Source organism: Amblyraja radiata, chromosome 23 (assembly GCF_010909765.2).
Source record: "Amblyraja radiata isolate CabotCenter1 chromosome 23, sAmbRad1.1.pri, whole genome shotgun sequence".
Classification (NCBI taxonomy): Eukaryota; Metazoa; Chordata; class Chondrichthyes; order Rajiformes; family Rajidae; genus Amblyraja; species Amblyraja radiata.
In genome coordinates this window covers 19,147,111-19,158,065 of record NC_045978.1, presented here as the reverse complement: position 1 = coordinate 19,158,065, position 10,955 = coordinate 19,147,111, and the positions used below count along the sequence as shown (strand labels likewise).

Below are 10,955 nucleotides of genomic sequence, written 5' to 3'. Positions count from 1 at the left end.
CTGGTGAATCTCTTTTAGACTGCCTTTAATTAAATATATCCTTTATAAAAAGGGAGATCCAAAGTGCAATTTTCCAGATATGACCTTTACTTGTAACGCTATTTCCCCATTTATAAATTCCAACCTTTTTGCAATATAGGCCATTTAATGCTGTGCAATAACCAAGCTTCAATCCATGCCAACACACTTTATCTAATACAATGTGCTCTTACTTTGTACACCAGATTTTTATGTGGCATCTTGACAAATGGTGGCGCAGCAGTAGAGATGCTGCATTACAGCGCCAGAGACCTGGGTTCAATCCTGACTAAGGGTGCTGTTTGAACGTTATCTGTGTGATCAGCATGGGTTTTCTCCGATATCTTCAGTTTCCTCTCACACTCCAAAGACGTACAGGTTTGGAGTACATGATATAAATGTAAAATTATCCCTCGTGTGTGTAGGATAGTGTTAATATGTGGGGATCGTTGGTCGGTATCGACTAGGTGGGCCGAAGGGCCTGTTTCTGTGCTATATTTCTAAACTAAACTAAATGTCTTCTGAAAATCCTAATAGAGGTTCTCCATTAACTCTGCTCATTCCATCCTCAAAGCATTCTAGAAAATTTGTCAAATAGGAATAATCTTAAATACACATTGATTTGGTGTCACTATATTATGCTTGGTTTAATTACTCTAAGTGACTAGCTATTGCCTCCGTAATTATACATTCCAGCATCTTGCCAACATCGCATATTAAGCAGGCAGATATATAGTTACCCAACTCCCTTGAACATTTGCCTTTTTCCATTCTGTTGGACATTCCCGAAATTAGGTACATTTGGGAAACCTCAATCAATGGCTCCACTCTCTCTGCAGATACTTCCTTTAAAATAAGGACGAGGTGATGGTCTTCCTTTGCTTCCATCAGTTTTTCTAATATCTTGATCCATGTGATTGCAATTATTGAAAGTTCTTTGATTGTGTTTGGAACTTATCCATCAGAAATCCATGGAATAGTTGTAATATTCTTCACTGAAGACCGAGGCAAAATATAAATTTAACGCTTCTGCCATTTTTTGTTTCCCCTTGTTAATTCCCCAATCTGGTTCATGGAGGGTCCCACGTGTAGCCTAACCATCCTATTTTTATATATCTATAAAGCCTGCTGCTGTTTGTTTTGATATTACTTGCTGGTTTTCCCTCATAATCACCTTTTCTCACCTTTTATTATTTTCTTGGTATCTTGCTGATGCACTTGGAAAATTCCTTGTCGTCTTTTGAGGTGTTCTTGCCACTTTAGATATGATTGGTGCCGCATGGTTACTTCACTATACTAACTTCAAAGCCATCCATTTAGTTTTTGATTTTAGTTTTAGAGATACAGCATGGAAACAGGCCCTTCGGCCCACCGAGTCAGTGCTGATCAGTGAACACCCATACACTTGTTCTAAACTACACGCTAGGGACAATCTACAGAAGCCAATCAACCGACAAATCTGCATTCCTTTGGAATGTGGAAGGAAACCAGAGCACCTGGAGAAAACCCACAAGGTCAGAACAGACAGCACACATAGTCAGGATCAGACCTGGGTGTCCTGCCCCATAAGGCAGCAACTTTACCACTGTGCCACCTTTCCCAAGTGTATCTCCTCTATAGACAGTAGTGGAGAGCCCATAGGCTCTGGGCTGGAAAAGCCTGATCATGTCTGATCTGGGGAACGAAGTGTGAATCGTACGAATGAAACCCACAAATGACTACAGGATATACATCAGGAGATGACAGGTAATATCGAGCCTGAAAACCCACCTTTGATGCAAAGCATGTTGCAGTGTCTCGGGTACCTGGAATGGATACAGGAGTCTTGGGCTGTCTGACCTGTGGTGAAATAGGCTTTGATTTTTAAAATGGAAACAAAAATGCTGGAACCACTCATTGGGTTTGGCAGCATGTGTGAAAAGACAAGCAGAGTAATTCTTTCACAAAAAAACTCTTCATCACAAGTTATTTGACTTAAGAAGAATATTATTTGAGACACGGTGGCTCTGCCTTACAGCGCTTACCGCGCCAGAGACCCGGATTCGATCCTGGCTAAGGGTGCTGTCTGTACGGAGTTTGTACGCTCTCTGCTTGACACGCGTGGATTTTCTCCAAGAAATTTGGTTTTCCTCCCACACTCCAAAGACGTTCAGGTTTAAATGTTAAATTGTCCCTAATGTAAGATAGTTTTAATGTGCCCACCAAGTCCGCACCGACCAGCGATCCCCATACATTAACATTATCCTATGGTACAATTAACACTTCATACCAAGCCAATTAACCTTCAAACCCGTACATATTTGAAACATTTTTTGAAGACAAACAGGATAAAAACAAAATAAACAATTCTGAATTTCCTAGATGCACGATCTAAGTATTGGATTTCTAACCAAAGTTATCTTCCAGACACATTTTGTATTCCATTTTACATACAAAGACACAAAATGCTGGAGTACTCAGCGGGTCAGGCAGCTTTTCTGGAGAGCGTGGACAGGTGACATTTTGGGTCAGTCTGAAGAAGATCCCAACCCAAAACTTCACCTATCCATGCTCCCCAAAGATGCTGCCTGACCCACTGTGTTACTTCAGCAGTTTGTGTTTTTTTTGTAAACCAGCACCTGCAGTTCTTTGGATCCACCAACTAATAGTCATAGAGTCACACAGCCTGGAAACAAGCCCTTCGGCTCAGCTTGCCCACACAGATCTACATGTCCCACCTGCATACATTTGACCCATATCCCCTCTAAACCTATCCTATCCATGTAACTGTCTAAATGTTTCTTAAATGTTGCGATAGTACCTGCCTCAACTACCTCCTCCGGCAGCTTATTTTATGCACCCACCACCCTATGTGTTAAAAGGTTACCCCTTAGGTTCCTATTAAATCTTTCTCCCCTCACCTTAAACCTATGTCGTCTGGTTCTTGATTTACCCTGCTCTGGGCAAGAACATCTATGGGTTTACCTGATCTATTCCTCTCACAATTTTATGCACCTCGATAAGATTACCCCTCATCCTCCAGCACGCGAAGGAATAAAGTCCTAGCCGGCCAAACCTCTCCCTGTAGCTTAAGCCCTCGAGTTCTGGTAAAATCCTCGTAAATCTTCTCTGCACCCTTTCCAGCTTGACAACATCTTTCCTATAACATCGTTCCCAAAATTGGACACAATACTCTAAATGTGGCCTCACCAATGTCTTATATAACTGCAACATGACCTCCCAACATCTATACTCAATACTCTGACTGATGAAGGCCAATGTGCCAAAAGCCTTTTTGACCACCCTCTCTACCTGTGATGCCACTTTCAAAGAACTATGTACCTCTATTTCTCGATCCCTCTGCTTAGCAACACTCCCAGAACCCTACCATTCAGTGTGAAGGTTGTATCCATGTTAGTCTTCCCATAATGCAACACCTCACATTTTTCTGTATTAAATTCCATCAGCTCACCTGCCTAACCGATCAAGATTCTACTGCAATTTTTGTCAACCATCTTCACTATCTCCAAACCACCCTCTTTAGTGTCATCTGCAAACTTGCTAATCATGCCATGTATGTTCTTATCCAAATCATTGATATAGATGACAAACACCATTGGGCCCAGCACCGAACCTTGAGGCGCTCCACTAGTTACACTGCCTGCTACCAGCAAGCCAATTTTTTATCCATCCAGCTATCTCACATTGGATTAACCTTCCTGAGCAGCCTACCATGTGGAACCTTGTTGAATGCTTTGCCGAATTCCATATATACAGTACGTCTACAGATCAGCCTCTTTGGTCACATCATCAAAAAACTCAACAGAATCGTGAGACATGACCGCCCACATACAAAACAATGCTGACTATCCCTAATTAGCCCTTGTCCATCTTTACATGTCTTTTGCATGTTCTTTCTGTTCACATTATTTTTATATGATATTATTTGGCTGAGCCGCACTGGGCTTTTTACTGGGCTTTGCTACAATTAATTTCAATGATCTTTGAATGGAGAAGGGGAAATCAACCGTGCTTTAATAATGTATCCATGAACATTTGAAGAGAAATAGACACAGCTTTGACCTAATAATAGAATAATCAAAGTAGATTTTGGCCGCCTTTAATTTAAGCATGACAAAGTACTAGAAACACCTGATAACTTGGCTTTGTATCTGAACAAGGAGTCAATGTCCTGAGTAGAATTAACCGATTGGCAAGGGAATAAGATCACCAACATAAACATGGAATGTGTCTAATATTTGAAATGACAACGTGGAAGTGGACTGTGCCCGCAGAGAGGTACACAAATGGAAACCTCATCACTTACTAACTACCACTATGCACAAAAATTAACGGGCTATTTCTGACAAATCTCTCCTCTTTCTGGGTCACTCTGTCTCCATCTCTGGAGACAAACTATCCAGGGGTTGCCCACAGTTACCCTGACTGCATCTCCTGACACCCTGCCTCTTGTAAGAACACAATCGCTTTCAGCTTCTCCATCTCCTCCACACCTGTTCTCAAGAAGACCACTCAGGACCATCAGAAACATCTGACTGTTTCTGGAAAGGAGGCTTCCTCTCTTCTGACGGAGTCATTACCTGCACCTCCTGCACATATGCTCTCGCCCAACCTAGCCCCATGACAGAAAAGTAGAGTTCCCTTGGACCTTGCCTTTCATCAAACCAGCCTCTGCATCCTGCACATCATTTTCCATCATTTCTGCCACTAGCAAAGACACATCGACAGTCACATCTCCCCTCCCCACCCCTCTCTGCTTTCCACAGGTACCACTCTATCTGTGACTCCCAGGTTGGCACTTTCTTTCCCATCCATACCACCTCCTCCTCCCCAGCCACTTGCCCCAGCAACTGTAAGAGGGGAAAAAACCTATGCCTCCTTATCACCATCCTAAAGGCAGACCTATACTGCCTTTCCAGGTAAGGCAGACATTCACATGTGCCTCCTCCAAACTTGTTTATTGCATTTGGTATTCTGGATATGGCCTCCTCTTCATCAATAAGACCAAGGGCAGATGAGGCAACCACTTTATCAAACTCATGCTCTGTTCACAATGGCCATCTTGAGCTCCCAGTTGCAAGCTATTTTAACTCCCCACCCCATTCCCATGCTGATTTTTCTTTCCCCTCCCCCACCTGGTTCCACTCACTCAACTCACTGGGTCTCCTATCCACTGTCTACATCTGCACAGTATCCCTCACTCATCTGCTTCTACTCACCACCTTCCTTAACAGATTCCATAATCTGCAGCCCTTTCTTAGAACATAAAACATAAAAAGTGCAGAATTGGAACAGGCACTTCAGCCCACACTGTCTGTGCCGAACATGATGTCAAGCTAAACTAACCTCTTCTGCCTGCACATGACCCTTTCCCCTCTATTCCCTGCACATCCAAATGCCAATCTAAAAGTCTTTTAAATGCCACTATTGAATCCGTTTCCAACACCAAACAATGCGTTTGAGGAACTCACCACTTTCTATGCAAAAAACATGTCCTGCCCATTCCCCTTTTCAACTTAAAGTTATGCCCTCTAATCTTTGACATTTGTACCATGGGAAATATGTTCTCAATGTCTACCATGCCTCTCAGAATGTTATATACTTCCATCAGGTCTCCACTTTCAGGGAGTTATGGATGTGAACACCAAGATCCCTCTGTACATCAATGCTGTCAAGGGTCATGCTGTTAATCGTATATTTTCCCCTTGCTTAGTAAAGTGTAGCACCCCACTCTTGCTCCGATTAAACGCAGATGAGTACATCCATAACTCTCTGAAAGTGGCACTCAGGTAAGCAGAGTGGTAAAGAAAGAGTCAAGAGAGTTTTATTGTCATGTGTCCCAGATGGAACAATGAAATTCTTGCTTGCTGCAGCACAACAGAATATTGTAAGCATAATACAGAACAGTTCAGTGTGTCTATATACCATAGACCATATATATACACATAATTAAACAGATTGTGCAATAGGCTGTTATAGTTCAGAGTTTGTTTGATGTCGTATTTAATAGCCTGATGGTTGTGGGGAAGAAGCTGTTCCTGAACCTGGATGTTCCAGATTTCAAGCTCCTGTACCTTCTTCCCAATGGCAACGGAGAGATGAGTGTGTGGCCAGGATGGTGTGGGTCTTTGATTATGTTGACAGCCTTTTTGAGGCAGCGATGGTGCGGAGGTCAGACTCGATGATGGACTAGGCAGTGATCACAACTTTATGCATTATTTTCTGCTCCTGGACGTTCAAGTTGCCAAACCAAGCCACGAAGCAACCAGTCAGTATGCTCTCTACTGTGCACCTGTAGAAGTTCGAGAGAGTCCTCCTTGATATGCCGACTCTCTGTAATTTTTTCACAGAAGTAGAGGCGCTAATGTGCCTTCTTTATGATTGCATCAGTGTGCTGGGACCAGGAAAGATCTTCGGAAATATGCACACCCAGGAATTTTAAGTTCTTGACCCTTTCCACCGTTGATGTAACGGGATTGTGGGTTCCTATCCTAACCCCTTCCAAAGTCCACAATCAGTTCCTTGGTTTTGCTGGTGTTGAGAGCCAGGTTGTTGTGCTGGCATCATTTGGTCAATCGGTCAATCTCACTTCTATACTCTGACTCGTCACCATCAGTGATTCATCCCACAACAGTGGTGTCATCGGCGAACTTGATGATGGAGTTCGCACTATGTCTGGCTACGCAGTCATGAGTATAGAGTGAGTACAGCAGGGGGCTGAGCACGCAGCCTTGAGGTGCTGATTGTTTTCGAGGATGACACATTTCCACCAATACAGACAGATTGTGGTCTGTGGATGAGGAAGTCGAGGATCCAATTGCAGAGGGATGCGCAGAGACCCAGATCTGAGAGCTTGGTAACCGGCTTGGAGAGGTTGATGGTATTAAACGGCGAGCTGTAGTCAATGAATAACAGCCTGACATATGAGTTTTTGTTGTCCAAGTGGTACAAAGCGTATTGTATGCTTACTTTCTTAGATATTGAATAGGCATTGAGTATAAAAGTCAGGAAATTTGCAGATGACACAAAGATTGCTGAAGTTGTGGACAATGACAAAGGTGGTCAAAGTATATAGCATGATTTAGAACAGCTACAGAAAAATGGCAGATAGAGTTTAATCTCGGCAAGTGTGAGATGTTGCACTGTATAAAGGGGAATTTTACTTCGGAGTCACGTGAGTGACTACGTGAAGAAGACCCCGTCCAGCTGCACACGCGTCATATCGTCAGACACATAGCGCAGCGACCGGTTGTAGAGGAGCAGAGCTCCTCCAAGCGGTAAGTGTAAAAAGCCTGAAGGTAAGTGGTTTCACTTTCGCTTTCAGGTCGGTTTCTTCCGGGAGACTTGTGCTGTGTGCCAGACAAGTTAGAATGGAGAAAGTGCGTAAAGGCAAGGGGAGGCGTACCGCAGGTAAAACTCGAGAGAACCGCGGGTTTGCGAGAAGCAGGCGCCCGATTAAGCGCTACTGATACTATTTCCAGCTGTGGGGGTAGATGGAATATGGAGGAAGTACCTTTGCTCCAAGCACAAGGGATCAATTACCTAGAGCTTTTAGATACATTTTATGGGCTTAAAGCTTATTGCTCTAATATGCAAAACTTGCATGTTCAGGTACAGATTGACAACACTACGGCAGTAGCGTATGTTAATCACATGGGATGTATTACCAGAAACATTTGGCTTTCGGCAATCTACCTACCAGGTAGATTCAACATAATTGCAGACATAAGGTCACATAAATTCAATGACAATACAGAATGGACGTTGAATCGTGACAAATTTAATAAAATTGTTGCACTGTTCGGGGTGCCAGAAATTGACTTGTTTGCATCCAGACTTAACCACCAATTTCCTAAATATGTTTCATGGGAACCAGATCCTGGTGCTGTAGAGGTGGATGCGTTCTCGCTGCATTGGGGTGGAATGTTTTTGTATGAATTTCCTCCATTTTGCCTCATTAGTCGGTGTCTACAAAAGATCAAACAGGACTCCGCTTCAGGAGTATTGGTGGTACCAGACTGGCCTACACAACCATGGTACCCTCTGGTGTTAAAAATGATCACAAAGCCTCTTATGATTATTCCTAAAGAGGAAAACCTGCTTGTGCACCCTGTAACTGGTGAATCGCATCCTTTACATGATCGTATTGGCTTGTTGATTTGCAGATTCTAAGGAGGCCATATCTCGGAAGAGGACTATCAGATCATACTGTGAATGTTATTGCAGCAGCCTGGAGGGATAGTACCCAGAAGCAGTACATTTCTTACATAAGAAAATGGAAGGTGTTTTGCTTAAGGCAGAATATTTCATACCACATTGCAAACATCCCAGACGTGTTAGAGTTTCTGTCGACTCTCTATTTTGATTTTAAGTTAAGCTATAGTGCGATCAATACTGCAAGGAGTGCCCTCTCTGCATATTTATGGAGGGAATCAGAGCAATATCTTGTAGGATCACACCCTTTGGTCTGTAGGTTTATGAAGGGAATTTTCAATTCCAAGCCTCCTAGACCCAGGTATACAGTAATCTGGAATGTAAGGGGTGTGCTGATGCTCCTTCGTCAATGGACTCCTATTTCAGCTCTGTCTTTGGCCAAAGTTACCGTTAAGGTAGTCATGCTCATGGCACTAGTTTCAGCACAGAGAGTGCAGACATTGCAGAAACTACGAATAGATAGGATGGAAATAGCAGCAGATGCCATTACATTCTATGTCTATGATTTACTCAGAGCAGACCTAGAGTCACGGGGTGTAAGTTGTTTTTTTCAGCATATCCTACGGATCCACGGCTATGTGTAGTGTCACATTTACGATGTTACATTGAAGCCACCAGAACCTTAAGCGGTGCAGAATCTGCATTCTTTATCAGCCATAAAAAAACGCATAAGAAAGTGTCGGTGCAGACTATATCAAGGTGGCTGAAGTAGGTGCTGGTTGATGCAGGTATTGATACTGACAAATTTAAATCTCATTCCACCAGGGCGGCATCAACATCGGCGGCCAAGGATTTGGACATCCCAATAGACCATATCCTCGCGGCCGCAGGATGGGCAAGTGAATGGATGTTTCACAAGTCTTACCATAAGGAGATTGCAGAACCTGGGGTATTTGGTGGTGCTGTTTTGGATTCAGTGTTAAGTTCCCCTCTGGGATAGAGGGGTAAATTTTTGTTGTGATAAATAAACCATTAACTGATTACATCAAAGTTATGGTTATGCATTGTTGATTACTTTACTTATTCAGAGTCAACCAATGCAGTGTGACGCCTGGATTTGAATCTACGGCATGAAATCACAGAGCTTTAAAATCTTCACGTAGTCACTCACGTGACTCCGAAGTAAAATAGTAAGATTAAACGAGAACTTACCAGTTTGAAGTTTGATCTTTATTTTTATGAGGAGTTACGATGAGGGACTACATGCCCTCCGCTCCCACCCCTCATAACGGTCATCTGGAAGTTCTAGTCCTCACTTATCTTACTATTATGCTTGGGTAACTATTATCTGTGATTTCACACCGCTGCTTTGAAGATTGACGCGTGTGCAGCTGGACGGGGTCTTCTTCACGTAGTCCCTCATCGTAACTCCTCATAAAATAAAGATCAAACTTCAAACTGGTAAGTTCTCATTTAAACTTACTATTATAAAGGGTATTAACTACAGGGATATGTTGGACAGACTTGAATTGTTTTCTCTAGGAGCCCAGAGATTGAGGAAAAGTTTTAAGAGGCATAGATAGGGGAGAGTGCCAAAAATCTGAATGGAAAAAATCAAATACTAGAGGGCATATGATTCGTGGACATCCAAGGTGTGGACATAACTTGGCATCATGTTCGGCACAATCATTTCAGCCAATTCTCACACCCTCACGCTGAAGACAGAATTCTCACGCTGACAGGCTGTCTTCAGTCCCTGCACAGCAAAGATCCTATAGCGGAGCTATAGGATCTTTGCTGCACAGTTTGTCTCTTTGCGCCGCATGACAGCGATCTGCACGCGCTGCGCATGACAGCGATCTGCACGCGCTGCCGTGGCAACCTCGCTCGCTCCCTCCTGCCCTTCAACTCACACGGCAGCGCCAGCGCCACCAATCCACGCTCCGCTAGACTCCCCATTGGGCGGCCGGGGAAAGAGAGGGAAAAGACACACACACACACACACACACACTCACTCTTGCTGATGACATTTAAAAAATGAAATTTCTTCTACCCATCACATGTTTACTTGCATTAAATTATGTGAGACATTGATTGAAAAGTTAAAAATTAATTATGGGCACAGGTTGTCTTCCAGACACATTTTCAAATACATTTTACATAACTTTTGCATGTTCTTTTTGTTGGCATTATTTTTATATGATGTTACTATTTGGCTGAGCTGCATAAAACCAGCTTCTCCTGAGCTTGGTGTTCGGTTTTGATAAATTAGCTAAATTTTACTGCGCTTTTGTTTCATTTCACCGGTGATCTTGAACTGGAGAAGGGAAAAGCAACTGTTGCAAGTATGTGTGCGTATCATTTGAAGACGACTGTACGCAGCTATGACATAATATCAGAGTTATCAAAACAGAATATCTATTGGCTGCTGTTCTTAGCGGCATGACAAAGTACTTGAAACACTGATGCTTTGTCACCGTATCTGAACAAGGAGTCAATGCCCCAACTAGAGAGACAAGTTTGATGAGGGAACAAGGTCACTCGCATAAACATAGAATGGCTCCAATGATTTTAGAGATAACATGGAAGTGGACTCTGCCCTCAGACAGATAACCAAATGAAACCTTTACCTCTGATTTCAAACAGTGGTTATCCAGTTTTACAATTCACTGTTACAATTTACAGTCCACTCTCTCTGACTCCCTGGTTGGAACATCCTTCCCCACCCATACCTCCACCTCCCCAGGCACCTGTCCCTTGTAATTGTAAGAGGTGCAAAACCT

The 10,955-nt window shown here is 43.0% G+C and overlaps 1 long non-coding RNA gene across 1 annotated transcript; it reads left to right on the top strand.

Moving 5' to 3' along the window:
* Window positions 1-5,662: 5,662 nt before the first annotated feature.
* LOC116986096 lies at window positions 5,663-10,955 on the top strand. Its single transcript, XR_004415411.1, has 3 exons — window positions 5,663-5,735; window positions 8,760-8,766; window positions 10,943-10,955. It is a non-coding gene; the product is annotated as an uncharacterized LOC116986096 (long non-coding RNA).